The sequence below is a fragment of the Sapajus apella genome, unplaced genomic scaffold, assembly GCF_009761245.1.
Source record: "Sapajus apella isolate SASKATOON/1434 unplaced genomic scaffold, GSC_monkey_1.0 scaffold26, whole genome shotgun sequence".
NCBI classification, from domain to species: Eukaryota; Metazoa; Chordata; class Mammalia; order Primates; family Cebidae; genus Sapajus; species Sapajus apella.
In genome coordinates this window covers 14,968,170-14,981,758 of record NW_022436966.1, presented here as the reverse complement: position 1 = coordinate 14,981,758, position 13,589 = coordinate 14,968,170, and the positions used below count along the sequence as shown (strand labels likewise).

The window sequence follows — 13,589 nt, the reverse complement described above, 5'->3', positions numbered from 1 at the left end:
CTTTATTAGTCAGACAAAGTGTTTCTGGTAGTAAACTTGGATATCACAGATGGCCTAGAGATATCTATACCTGTTAGGAGCATCCATCCTTGGCTGTAGAGAACACTCCCTCAGCCCCAGAACGTGCCTTTGTTGCCCTTGTGCTTGGTGTTAGGTGTGGCTGGCCCATGCTGGTTCCTTATCCAGGAGGTAGGCATTGTTGGCCAACAAGTTGGCCTTAGTTGGCATATCATTATTACCACCTAAATCAGGCTGAATGCTTTAGACATTCCAGTTAGCTTATCAAGAAGGGACCTGAGTCATGGGAAATTACATCATAGGCCAAATACTATGTTGATAAGGTGTGAAAGCCAATCCTCTCATTTCCACATTAGACATTATGTACTGTCCGTTCATGAGTGGAGGTTGGAGAAGTACAAAAGCAAAAAAAAAAAAAAAGAGTAGAAATATATCTAGAGTGCTTAGAGGTGATTTCATCAAATAATACTCTCAACTTTTAATGTGCACATGATTCTGATACAATACAACTGATGAGATGCCTAGAATTCTATATTTTCAGCAAGCTCCCAGGGGATGTGACTGTTTCTGCCCCAAAAACCACACTTTGAGTCCAGGGTTTAAATTATATTTTAGCACTAACAAGGAGGAAAATAAGGTAGCCCTCTAAGCAGTCAGAGCATAAACTGATCAAGAGAGACACAGGATGCCGTGTAAAGCCCAGATCTGACCTCGAGGTTTGGACACAAGTCCTCCAGTAAAGGATGTGGATGGCAATGACCAATTAATGTGTACTAGACCTGGTTACTTAAAGGTTTCCACAATGGTGGACTTCATGGTTCTTAGGTGCCTTTAGTTTTTTGGATCTCCAAACACTCTTATTGCAGGACAACTTGAAGCATATACATTTGTAAACATAGATAAAAAGCAAAGTTTTCATGGATCAGCAGCCTCTTTAGCTGTGATTTTGCTTTGGAATATAAAGACTTTTCCTAATGTTTAATGCAATACAAAATATTTATAGTAAGAAAATTGAATCTACTTAAATTTTGCAAGCTTAATTTTATAAGGTATAATGAGCAATTTTGTGTGTGACAGAGCTTAGAAGCATTGTATTTGGATCAGCACTTAAATTTTAAAGTAAAATACAAACTCTACACTATTATAGATTTTGTCTTCTGCAAAGTATGTTCAAAGTAAAAGTTGAAAAAATATGACATAAAGAGAGAAAGATAAATAAGAACTAGAGAATATATAATATAAAGTGAAGCAGATAAGGCAAATTAAAATAAGGATTTTTACAGGGGAAAACAATTTCATTTTATTGTAAATACCTAAATGAATAACAGAAGACTTTGAATGTGAAGATGATTAAAAAGACAAAATCATTAGCTAAAGATATTTACAAGTTTAGACTCTTTCATTTTGATTGTAATTTTAATTAGCTGGACACAGGGGGAGAAGAAAATGAAAGCCTACATCATCTACTTACTCTTTAAACTGCATTCCACCTTAATTTTCTGCTTTTTAGTTCTTAATTTTCTCTATTTTTGTTCTAAGTAATCAGGTTATCAGGCTAAAGTGATTTTTTTCTCAGCCAGGTTTAGTATTCAGTATTTGCATCTATGAACAGAAGAAGTTCTCCCCATTGCTTTAGTTTTTATTCTTTCAATAGCAAAAACTCTCTACAGGTAATTTTTTTCAGTCTTTTGTTTATTCAGCAGGGTGCTTCATATACTCATGACAGTTAGATGACTAAAAACAAAGGCTCCTATTTTCAAAATAATTATGCTCTATTTACACAGTTTTCCGCAAAATTTACTCATAAAATTTGGAAGGCAATAAAGCCTTTAAAAGCTGTAGTTTTACTATTTATTAAAGCCATTTTTTCTGTGTACAAGCAAGTCGCTTGTTTCAGTATCTGATAAAATAGAAGCCAAAAATTCAGTATTAGTAATCAAATTCGGGATTTGTATATACATGAATAAAAATTTTAAAAATTACATTGAACACATCTGTTTAGAATAACCTACTTTCAAAAGAGTTTATCTTCAAGACATTATCTGGCTTTTTAGTAGTGCTATTTATTTTGCATTTGTTAAAGAAAACAAGGCCAGGGGTGGTGGCTCACACTGCTAATCCCAGCACTGTGGGAGGCTGAGATGGACAAATCACCTGAGCTCAGGAGTTCGAGACCAGCCTGGCTAATATGATGAAACCCTATTTCTACTAAAAATACAAAAATTAGCTGGGTACAGTGGTGGGCACCTGTAATCCCAGCTACTCGGGAGGCTGAGGCAGAAGAATTGCTTGAACCCAGGAGGCGGAGGTTGCAGTGAGCTGAGTTTGTGTCTCTGCACTCCAGCCTGGGCGACCAAGCAAGACTCTTTATAAAAAAAAAAAAAAAAGAAAGAAAACCAAACAAAACAAATTAGTGTAGCTAACCATGTATTATGTCTTGTTCAGTTTGTCCCTTCTTCCAAAACATATGCACTCAAATAATGTAAAGGAATAATGTTGAAGTGTCTTGAGGTCTAAGGATGAAAGGCACTATTTAAGTGGTGGTAACATTTATTATTCTGCCATAGATAAAGAGTTAAAATTGACTTTTAAAACTATTGTGGACAATTTCATTTTGCTTCCCCATAAGTCAGAAACAATCAAAGCATGGAGCTTTCATCATATGAACTATACATTCAAACTAGAACTAGTAGGGAGTATAAAAGGAATTATCCTAGTAATTAAATACCCGCAAATAAAGCATTAGTTGCCAATCATAGCCAAACAGAATGATTGTTAAGGAACAGCTAGAAAGTTCAGCTGTACCTCATCCAATGTCTCCTGTCTAAAATTCCAAAATATATTTGTATTTTTTAAAAAGCCTTTCTTACCTTCAAATACAAATGTTCATTGAGAGATATGACCCTTTGAAGCTTATAATTGTTGCATATTTTAATTTAATTTAATTTATTTATTTTGAAATGGACTTTTACTCTTTCGCCCAGGCTGGAGTGCAGTGGTGCAATCTCGGCTCACTGCAACCTCTGCCTCCTGGGTTCAAGCAATTCTCCTACAGGTGCGCACCTGTAACCCCAGCTACTTGGGAGGCTGGGGTTACAGGTGCGTGCCACCATGCCTAATCTTTGTGTTTTTAGTGCTGGAAGGGTTTTGCCATGTTGGCCAGGCTGGTCTTGAACTTCTAACCTCAAGTGATCGGCCCACCCCAGCCTCCCAAAGTGCTGGAATTACAGGCATGAGCCACCACACCTAGCAAGGTGCATGATTTTAGTGAATATGAGCTCCACAAATTTTCCAAACATAGAGTTTGAGAATGGGGTAGCATAATAGAGAGGAGCTAAGAAGTTCAGAGAGAATTAGAGGGGGTTTTGAGGGTGAAAAATCTGAAATGAAAAGAAAATGAAATACAGGAGCAAAAGAGACAAAGTTCCTAATCTTGTCCAAGAATGTGATAAGAATTAACATTAAAATTATTAGAAAGCATCAACAAAGGATGCCATGAAATCCCCTTCTCTGGAAGTCTTTTAAAATAGAATAGTTGGGTCTTTCCAGCATGGCTTAGATGTGCTATTGAATATAAGGTGATGACATTGATTAATTGTCGTATCCAGGATTAATAGCTCTCTGAAATGCATCATACCTGAAAGGTCTTTTCTTTAATGGAGTATTGGGCTGTTGTGCCACTTTGGCTATAATTTGGATATGCTGTAGCAGCGCTGAGATTTAATCCAGTATTTCTTGTCTTGTTACTCCTGTCCGTTTTGCCTAATAGTTATTGCTCAATGTTCAGACTCTTGCTTCAAAATCAACTGAATTGCTTTGTAAGTATATAGATTATCAAGGCCCCATCCTTTTTTGGGGGTTCAAATAACCCAATTTATGAATCTTCAGGGGCCGGTTAAAATGAGGGAGGGACATGTTTTTGGAGTTGGAAAGTCAGAGAGTGGCAAGGCAGAGTATTTTCCAATAAGTTAATATTGCTATCACCTGCTGGGGGGCCCCACCAGGTATATTTCTCATCCTGGGTTGGGTGTGTACCCTCCAACTCTGTAGCACCCCCCACCACTCCAGTTATAACACTTAGGAACACTGCATTGTATTTTATTGTTTAGCTGAGTAGCCCTTCTTAGCTCTCATGTTAATAAAGGGCCATGTGTTTTTAATTTACTTTTAAGTTTCCAGAATCTAGTATTGTTTCTGAAATAAGGCAAATGATACCTTTGAATACAAGAATAATTCAATGAATAAATAAAGAAGTGCTGGTTGTATAAATTATATTTAAAAGACACACAAAAAAAGAAAAAGAATATATCTTGCTAACAAAATAAAACAGAAAAACTGTATCAGTAATATTATTGTATTATGTGTTGTTCATTTAGTTAACAATTATTAGTATATTACAATCAATTAGTTAACCCTGACTAAATTCTTATTATGTGTCAGAAGTTCTAAATACTTTAAATGCCATATTTAATTCATACAACTGTGTAAGTGGTATGTTATTATTATTAGATTTTTCAGAGTAAAGGCAGGTCCAGTAACTCATCCACAGCCAAACATCTAATAAGAGAGGACTAGAGCTGAAACCAATGCAGCTGGACCCTTGAACCTATGCTCCATGCTATTATTCCATGTAATGTAGACAGTGATGAAGATACTGTGCTAGGAATGGTGGAGGATGCTAAGAATCAGCTCCTGCTTTTAAGGGGACTTACAGTAATTAACTATACATGTTTATCTGAATAATTTGATCTCCTTTTTTCTTTGCAATTTAAGAGAAGAGAGAAAGAAAACAGGGAGGGAAGGACGAGTAAAGGAAGCAAAGAAGGAAGGACGGAAGGAAGGAAGGAAGGGAAAAAAGGGAGAGTAGGATGGGGAAACAGCCCTAGTTCTTCAACAGGTTTTTTATCCAATTTACACCTATTTGATTCTGTTCCAGACAAAGAACAGTGAATAAAAGCTCTCAAGCCAGCACTTCTACCCACAAAATTTTTTCACTATTCTTTGAGTATTAAAAAAAGAAATCCAACTCCTTACACAAAGAAATGATAAATGTTTGAGAAGATGGATATGCCAGTTACCCTGATCTGATCACTATACATTATATGTATTGAAACATCACTACATACCCTATGAATATATACAATTATTATTTGTCAATTTAAGACAGTATTGTAAATCTGAGGATTAGTCTCTATTAGAAAAAGAAATCTGTCCTTTGTAAATAACTTGAAAGAAAACAATTTTGCTGCCAAAAATCTCAACACCTACTTTATGTGTATAATATATTTAAGTTTATATGTATACATAATATATATTTCATTTTTTCCTAGATTAATCTTACACTACAAATTTCAACATTACCACCATAGCATTTACATATATTCTAAAACTATCCAGTGATGTGGCATAAAATAGCTAACTCATTTTTACTGAGAATCATAAAACCTTAGAAGAATTTAGTTTGAAATATCTAAACAAAAATAGCAAAAGTTAATATAAAGTAGAAAAAGAGAAATAAATAAATCTCATTGGAGAAAAGGGTTCAGGTGCAGGATGAAGCATAGCAAAGGCATATGAAATGTCATTACTTTGAAAAAATAGAAGGATAACAAGTTTAGAAAATTAACTATCAAATTACATTTTTTAAGAGGGGCAGTTAAAATGTTGATGAACAAATGCAAGATGATGACTCAGGGGCACTAAAAATACAAAATGTGTGGGTTCTACTAGATAATACAATAAGTACTGGGAGTTTCACTTTATAACCCGTTGTGATTAAACAGCATACTGCTGAAAATGCAGATGTGATACTACCATAGTAAAACCAGCCTTTTTAAAGATGTTTCTAATTAAATCATGAAAAATCAAAAAGAAAATGTTGAGAGAAGCCATTTTGAAGATTTTATTAATGATGCATTCATGGAGAGGGCTTTATTAGATTTGAACTAGCAAATGCTAATGCTAGTGTACAAAATGATAGATAAGCATTTTTCCCTTGAAAAGTTATTTCTTCCAGAGTAAAAAGTTTGTTTGTAATATAAGCATCCTTTGATTCAATTAAATTCTAGTAATGAAGTACTCGACTATTTGAATGAATAATACTTTAATTTATCCATACCTGTATATGATCTAGATCTGTCTATTGTTGCCATTTCTCACTTGGAATGTTACTCTTAAGTATAGGTCTCCTTTCAATATTCAAATAGTTTTCCTCAGGAGTCCAGAAGTCATTGGCTTTACTCAATATTAATACTGAAACATCAGGTGTAAATCGATCCACTGTAGGAGCTCTTGTTAAATGCTTTCTAGTCAGAGTACAGTGGCTCGCAACTGTAGTCCTAACTATTTAAGAGGTTGAGGTAGGAAGACTGATTGAGTCCAGGAGTTTGAGACCAGCTTGGGCAGCAAACATAGTGGGACACTGACTCCATGTGCACCTTTAGTTCCAGCTACTCTAGAGGCTGAAGTGGGAGGATTGGTTGAACCTGGGAGATACAGGCTGCAGTGAGCTCTGGTCTTACCACTGCACTCCAGCCTGGGAGATAGAGCGAGACTCTGCCTCTAAATAAATAAATAAATAAATACATCAATAAATAAAATGCTTTCTAAGGAAACCCAGGAAAGACCTAATTTAAGATTAAATCATAAAATATATGAATAATTCCAGAAGGTGAAAGGTAGATTTCTTGTTTCAAACACTATTATTTCCTCATTTACCTGGCTAATTACCTACTAGCCTTCAAAACTTAGATCAAAATTCAACATAGCTGGGGAACTTTTCCTAATTCCTCTTTTGGCTCCTATATGCTCCCCTATCAACTTGTGGACATCTTGCTCTTTGCAGAATGGTAGTCTCTTACCTGCAATTATAAAATCTAAAAATCTTGGAAAACCAGAAGGCTTTTTGTTTGGTGCAAATTTATTTGGGGGTAAACCTCAACCTATAAATTTATTTGCAGAAATAGTAAAATGTTTGTTTGATCCTGAGAATGCTTCCCAGGCCATACAAAGGGTTAGCATAACATACGGTATATGCACACTACAGTTAACCCTTGGTATTCTTGAGGGATTCGTTCCAGGAACCCCTATACAAAAATCCTCAGAAGCTCAAGTCCCTTATATAAAATGGCATAGCATTTACATATAACCAACACACACCATCCCATATACTTTAAATCATCTCTAAATTATTTAAATACCTAATACAATGTGAACATTTTATAAATAGTTGTTTTACTTTTTAGAAATTTGTGTTATTTTTTATTGTTGTATCATCATTGTTTATTGTTTCTTCCCCCAAATATTCCTAATCACAGTTGGTTGAATTCACAGATGTGGAACCCATGGATACAGAGGACCAATTGCAGTATTTTTAAAAAAATGCTCTCAGATTTTAGAAGTTCCATCAAGGCTTGGGTCCTCAATGCTATATCACAATGCTTAAATTGCACCCTGCCAGCAACTTTTCCCACTTGGATTCCATGACTCTTCAACATCTTACTATTTTCTTTCATTTTTGTACCCAAATAAACTTGCCTTTATTTTGCAGAAGAAATAACACTATAAGATTTGAGATCCCAACTAATTCATTGGCCATCGCATACCCTTATGACCACTAGTTTATCTATATCTGTCTTTCATTATTAGTTGCTTTTCTCAAGTCTCAGGGGCATAGGGGAGAAAAGTAACATATTTTTCTCACCCATCTCAAGGTTCATGGTTCAAGCATCTGTGATAAAAGACAGACTGAGAAGCAAAAAGCATTCACATTTATTTAATATAAATTGTATGGCACTCAGGATCTTTCAGAAATAAAGGCCTAAAGAAACAGAAAAAACAATGTGATATAGTTTGGCTGTGTCCCCACCCAAATCTCACCTTGAATTGCAGTTTCCATAATCCCCATGTGTAGTGGGAGGGACACGGCGGGATGTAATTGAATGATGGGGGCAATTACCCACGTGCTGCTGTTCTTATTATAGTGAGTTAGTTCTCATGACATCTGATGGTTTTATAAGGGACTTTTCACCCTTTTGCTCAACACTTCTCCTTCCTACCACCATGTGAAGTAGGATGTGTTTACTTCCTCTTCTGCCATAATTTAAGTTTCCTGGGGCCTCCCCAAACGTGCTGAACTGTGAGTCAATTAAACCTCTTTCGTTTATAAATTACTTAGTCTCAGGTATGTCTTTATTAGCAGGATAAGAATGGACTAATACACTATGTATTTTATGTTTAGATTTGATTAAGAGTGGACAACAGTATAAAATTATCATTGGACAAAAGGGAGCATGACCTAATGGCAATAAACCAGGGGGGACTTAGCAAGGCCTGTTTGTTCAGATACTTCTTTGTATTTCTGTGTCTTCATTCTTTTTTCTGGATATAGGGAGGACCCCTCTGGATTGAGTGGCTTATGACTTACTTTAAAGAATGGTCAGAGAATTATTTTATGGTCTGCTTCAGGGAAGAACCAAAGAAAATGTCAGAAAGACCTTCCTGTTCCTACTATTTTCTCAAATTCCAGGGTGCCAAATTGGGTGATAGTGTGTCCTGAACCCTGCAAAATGTTAAAGTGTACTTCCCCAGTTTAAAACCTATATTTCTTATTCTTTAGATCTTAGTAATTACTGTGTACTCCAAAATTGTACTCTTTTGTTATGTCTATGCTTTATTTTCTCTTATATGTTTTTATTGCCCTAAAAATATGTTCAACTGTCTCCAGGTCTTAAATTACACCCCCTCAATCCCAAATCCTATGCTCTCTGCTACTTACTTCTCCCACTCTCCTGTATTGCTTACTCAGCTGCCTTTAAAGGGTACATAATTCTTGCTTCCTCTATGACTCTCTAATACTCAAACTTTCTGCAATTAGGTTCTGCAGGGGCTAGTGTTAGAAAAAATTACCAATGATGTCTAGATAACCAAGTCCAATGGTCATGTCTGGTCCCTATCTAAGTGAATCCCCCTATTTAACACTATTGACATTTCCTTGAAACTATCTACCCATTGGTTGACATTTTATTGTTTTTTAATTCTCTCCCACCTCTGTTCATTCCTTCTTTATTTCTTTGAAATTATTTCTTCTTGCCCGTTTCTTTCATACTGATGGACCACAAAGTTCCAGTTTTTTACTCATTCTTGTTTTTTTCTTTTATAAGTTGTTTGTGTAAATGTGTAGCAATCTAATCATTTTTATGACTTCAATTCTTACTTACAATGCTAATGACCTCAATAAATATATCTTCAGTCCTGACCTATTCCCTCCCATTTATATTTATAGATGCAACTGCCTATCAGACATATTTCTTTAGATGTCTTATAGTCACAATATATTTAACATATCCTAAACTGAACTCAACTCTCACCTCCACCCCAGTATTTCTTATATATTCCTGTCACATCTATAGCAATGCTGCTATATCCAAAACACAATCTAATGTTGCCTTTGCTTAATCATGCCTTTTCTTAAATCTTCCTGGCTCTTTATTCCCTAAAATCAGAACTTTGTAACTGGTATATCATAGGAGCCTCCTTGACCCGCACTTCCTTAGCAATTTCCCTGGTCTCCTCTCCAGCCACTCCCAGCTTCATGGTCTAACCGTTAGGAACTCTAAACTGCTTACAGTTTTTCATGTTCTCTATGTTGTTTTACAATCTGCACACTTGTTCATGCCTTTTCTACAGCCTGAAATGCTATTCCAGCTTTTCTTACTCTGTAAAGTTCTTATTCATCTTTCAAAATTCCAGGCATTATTTCTTCTAGGAAACAACTTTTATTGACCAGTGATTTTGAGAACAGGAGAAGCCAAAGCAAGTTACTTCCAATGGCAAAATATGCAAGCCTAGTGTTGGGTGATTTGTATTGTATTGTATTGTATTATAGTTTTATTTATTTTGTTTGAGACAGAGTCTCACTCTGTTGCCCAGGCTGGAGTGCAGTGGTGTGACCTTGGCTCATTGTAAGCTCCATCTCCTGGGCTCAAGCGATTCTCTTGCCTCAGCCTCCCAAGTAGCTGGGATTACAGGTGCCTGGCACCTTGAATAGCTAATTTTTTTTTTTGTATTTTTATTAGAGATAGGGTTTCACCATGTTGGCCAGGTTGGCCTCAAACTCCTGACTTCAAGTGACCCACCTGCCTAAGCCTTCCAAAATGCTGGAATTGCAGATATGAGCCACGATGCCCAGCCCAATATTTTAAATATCTTCACTGCTCCTCTGTGGGTATTTCAGAAGTGTGCACTAAATATTGAGGACTATTTAAGGACAGCAGTTACAAAAGCAGTATTTTATTATTCAATACTATTATGATAATATATTTGCATACCTAGCTCTTTCTAGATTTTGTTTCCATTTCCTTATATCTTTTACTTGGGAACAAAAGATTTCTAGGTGCAAAGTAGATTCACTGTACACCAGTGACCAAGTAATCTGAGTTCAGTGAGACAGAACACCTCCACACGTAAGTTACATGGAGTGGGTTTATTAGTTATAGATAGGCAGCAAGGGACAACAGAAGCCTAGGGTTCGTTATCAGTCATTCTTTCAAGGCTCAGGAAAGCTGCCTGGGGAGCATGGAGTCTCTCACCTGAAGGTGTCCCACTTTTGCCACAGCGGAGGGACTCCAGAAAGCAGCTAGCCCTGGGTTTTGTACCTCAGAAACATGTGACACACTGGGCTAAAGCACTGAAGGACATCCTGTCACTAGGATTGGACTGCAACAGAGCTTGGGCTATTCTGGTGAATGCTTTCCTATCTTAGGATGTTGCATTTCCAGATTATTCTATAGTTATTCTTGAGAACTACAAGAAAGAAATGGGGAGAACTCAGTTGATATAAGGCCACTTGGAGAACTGTCCTACACTAGGTCAAAAGTTTGTTTTTATGTCTTTTTTTATTTATATACATATAGCTGAATTATTTTCAGAGTTATACAAGTCTATAATACCACAAGCAGAGTTTGACTGCATTTTTCCCAACACTGAGTACTTTTATTAACATTTTCGTTTACCCTTGCTAACTCTTAATAGTGAAACAGAGCAGGGCATTTTTGTGTTGATTTGGATAATTTGCATACTCATGATGCTGTTCATTTTCCCACATTTTTGTTTATGAGTGATAGTTCTTTGTTTTGCCATCACATTTTAATTTTCACAGGTTCTTGTTCTCTGAATGACCCTCCTTTTTAAATAGCATTCTGTTTGTACCTTATGGTTACAGTATTTTCTGAAGTACTTGTGAGATATTATTAAAGATTTTTTTTCTTTATTTTCTTTAGCTTAAATCCTATCCTTCTTTGATGATCATTTCTTTCTGCTTGTACTTCTTGATCATTCTCTTTCATATTACATGCTTCACTGAATTAAACCAAGTGATTCCTTCTTATCCATCAATGTTTAAGGGTGTGACAACAAAAATAAGTGACTGTGTGCTGTGTACATGAGCAGTTTATCTGCTGGCATGCTTTGCTTTAGGGCGAGTAGGGTGGAAGCCAGCCTTCATGCTGGGAGGCCCTAAAGCAACAAAAGAAGGCTTTGCTCTGGAACCGCCTTATCACACTCCTGAATTCTCAGAGAAGCAATTAATTTTCTTTGGAAAAGGAAACACTGATTTTGTTTTAACTTGGGAAATAAAAGCTTGACTTCTGAGGATTCCGTGTGCATGTGTATGAAGCAGAGAATGAGATAAGGTGGAGAGATACAACAGTGACTGAATTCCATGTACACCCTGACTATGAACTCCTGTCTTTAGAGTCCCATGTCTCATTCATGGGGTTTTGGAGGCCAGTTTCTCTCTGGGGCTCAGTCAGGTAGGTAGATCAACCAATCCGTTCTGTACTTTGCTCCCCTTTTACTCTTTTACAAGTAACCACTCTTTCTCTCACTTTCTGTTTTGCAAAAATTGGTCGAAATCTCTCATCCACTATTCCTTTATTATGATGATATTTACCTGGATTTTTCTTTTGGAATATTGTTGCCCAAATAATTTTTTTCCCCTCTCAAATTAAGATGTTTGTAGTTTTAATTCATTTACATAAAGGCTTTCTAAAATTAAGAAATTAACACATTTAACTTCATATGTGATACAAATTTTTTAAATCATCTTTTTACTTTGGTTTATTTTGATGTAAAGAAAGTTTTAAATTTCATGTAGTCATCTCTCAGTCTTTCATACACATATTTTTCTTCTATTGAATGCGTATTTGGAAAATTCTACTTATTTCAGATATTTGCTTCTGATAAATTATGTATTCCTTTGGATTTTCAGTGTCTTTGTTTTTAATAATAAATATTTCATCTGTCTAAATGTATTTTGGCATATGGCAAATTTTCAAGTCTTTTTGTTTCTTTTTAGTAGAAAAATTTTTTTCAAACAAAATCTTAGATGGAAATTTAATTTATAAAAATTGGAAAGTCAGCCAGGTATGGTGGCTCATGGCTGTAATTCCAGCACTCTAGGAGTCTGAGGCAGGAGAATTGCTTCAGCCCAAGAGCTCGAAACCAGTCTGGGCAACATCATAAGACTCCCTCTATAAAAAAAGTAAAAATCAGAGGACTGTGGTGGCACATAACTTTAGTACCAGCTACTCAAGGGACTGAGATTGGGAGGTCACTTGAGCCCAGGAGGTCAAGGCTACAGTGAGTCTTAATCACACCACTGCACTCCACTCCAGCCTGAGTTACAGAGTGAGACCCTGTCTCAATTAAAAAAAGAAAAAGGAAAGTGGAATGGTCTAAGTGAATTGGTGTGGGAATGCAAATTCAATGCGCCCATCTGATTCTTTCAACCATGGTCCTATATTTGAGGTATCTTTAGTTTGTCAGAAGTAAATTTTAAAACAGTGGTTGGTATATGGTATAAAGTAAAAGTCAAAATTGATCCTATTCCTGAATTGCCAACCAATTATCTTAAAACCAATTATTGGTAAGCCTTTTTTCCTGATTGAGTTAGAAAATGTTTTCCATATATTAATTTACTACCCATCATAGATTCCATTTTAGGGATATCTTTCTGTTCCATTGACCTATCTGTCTACTTTTATACGAGAATTCTACTATTTTAGTTAGTATAGAGTTATGTGTTTCCATTTGTAATAAGGCTGTGTGTTAGTCTACTTGCATTGCACTAAAGAAATACCCAAGGCAGGGTAATTTATTAGAAAACGAAGTTTATTTTGGCTCATGGTTTTACAGGCTGTACAGAAAGCATGATGCTAGCATCTGCTCCTGGCAAGGCCTCTGGAAGCTTACAATCATGGTGACAGGTGAAGTGTGGGTGGACGTTGTACATGGCATGAGCAGGAGCAAGAGAGAGAATTGGGAAGTCTCAGACTCTTAAACAACCAGATCTCATGTGAACACATAGAGAGAGAACTCACTTATTACTGTGAGGATGGCACCAGCTATTTATAAGGGATCTGCCCCATGACCCATAAACCTCCCATGAGGCCCCACCTTTAACATTGGGGATTACATTTCAACCCATTTGTGGAAGACAAACATATACAATATATCAAACCAATCCTTCCTTCCTTCCTTCCTTCCTTCCTTCCTTCCTTCCTTCCTTCCTT

General features: G+C 36.1%; 1 long non-coding RNA gene across 1 annotated transcript in view; it reads left to right on the top strand.

Moving 5' to 3' along the window:
- The first annotated feature begins 310 nt into the window (after positions 1–310).
- Positions 311–13,589, top strand: part of LOC116560406 — a 20,582-nt gene continuing 7,303 nt past the window's right edge. Inside the window, exon 1 of the long non-coding RNA XR_004272955.1 lies at positions 311–341. This is a non-coding gene — a long non-coding RNA (uncharacterized LOC116560406). The remainder of the gene's footprint in view (positions 342–13,589) is intronic.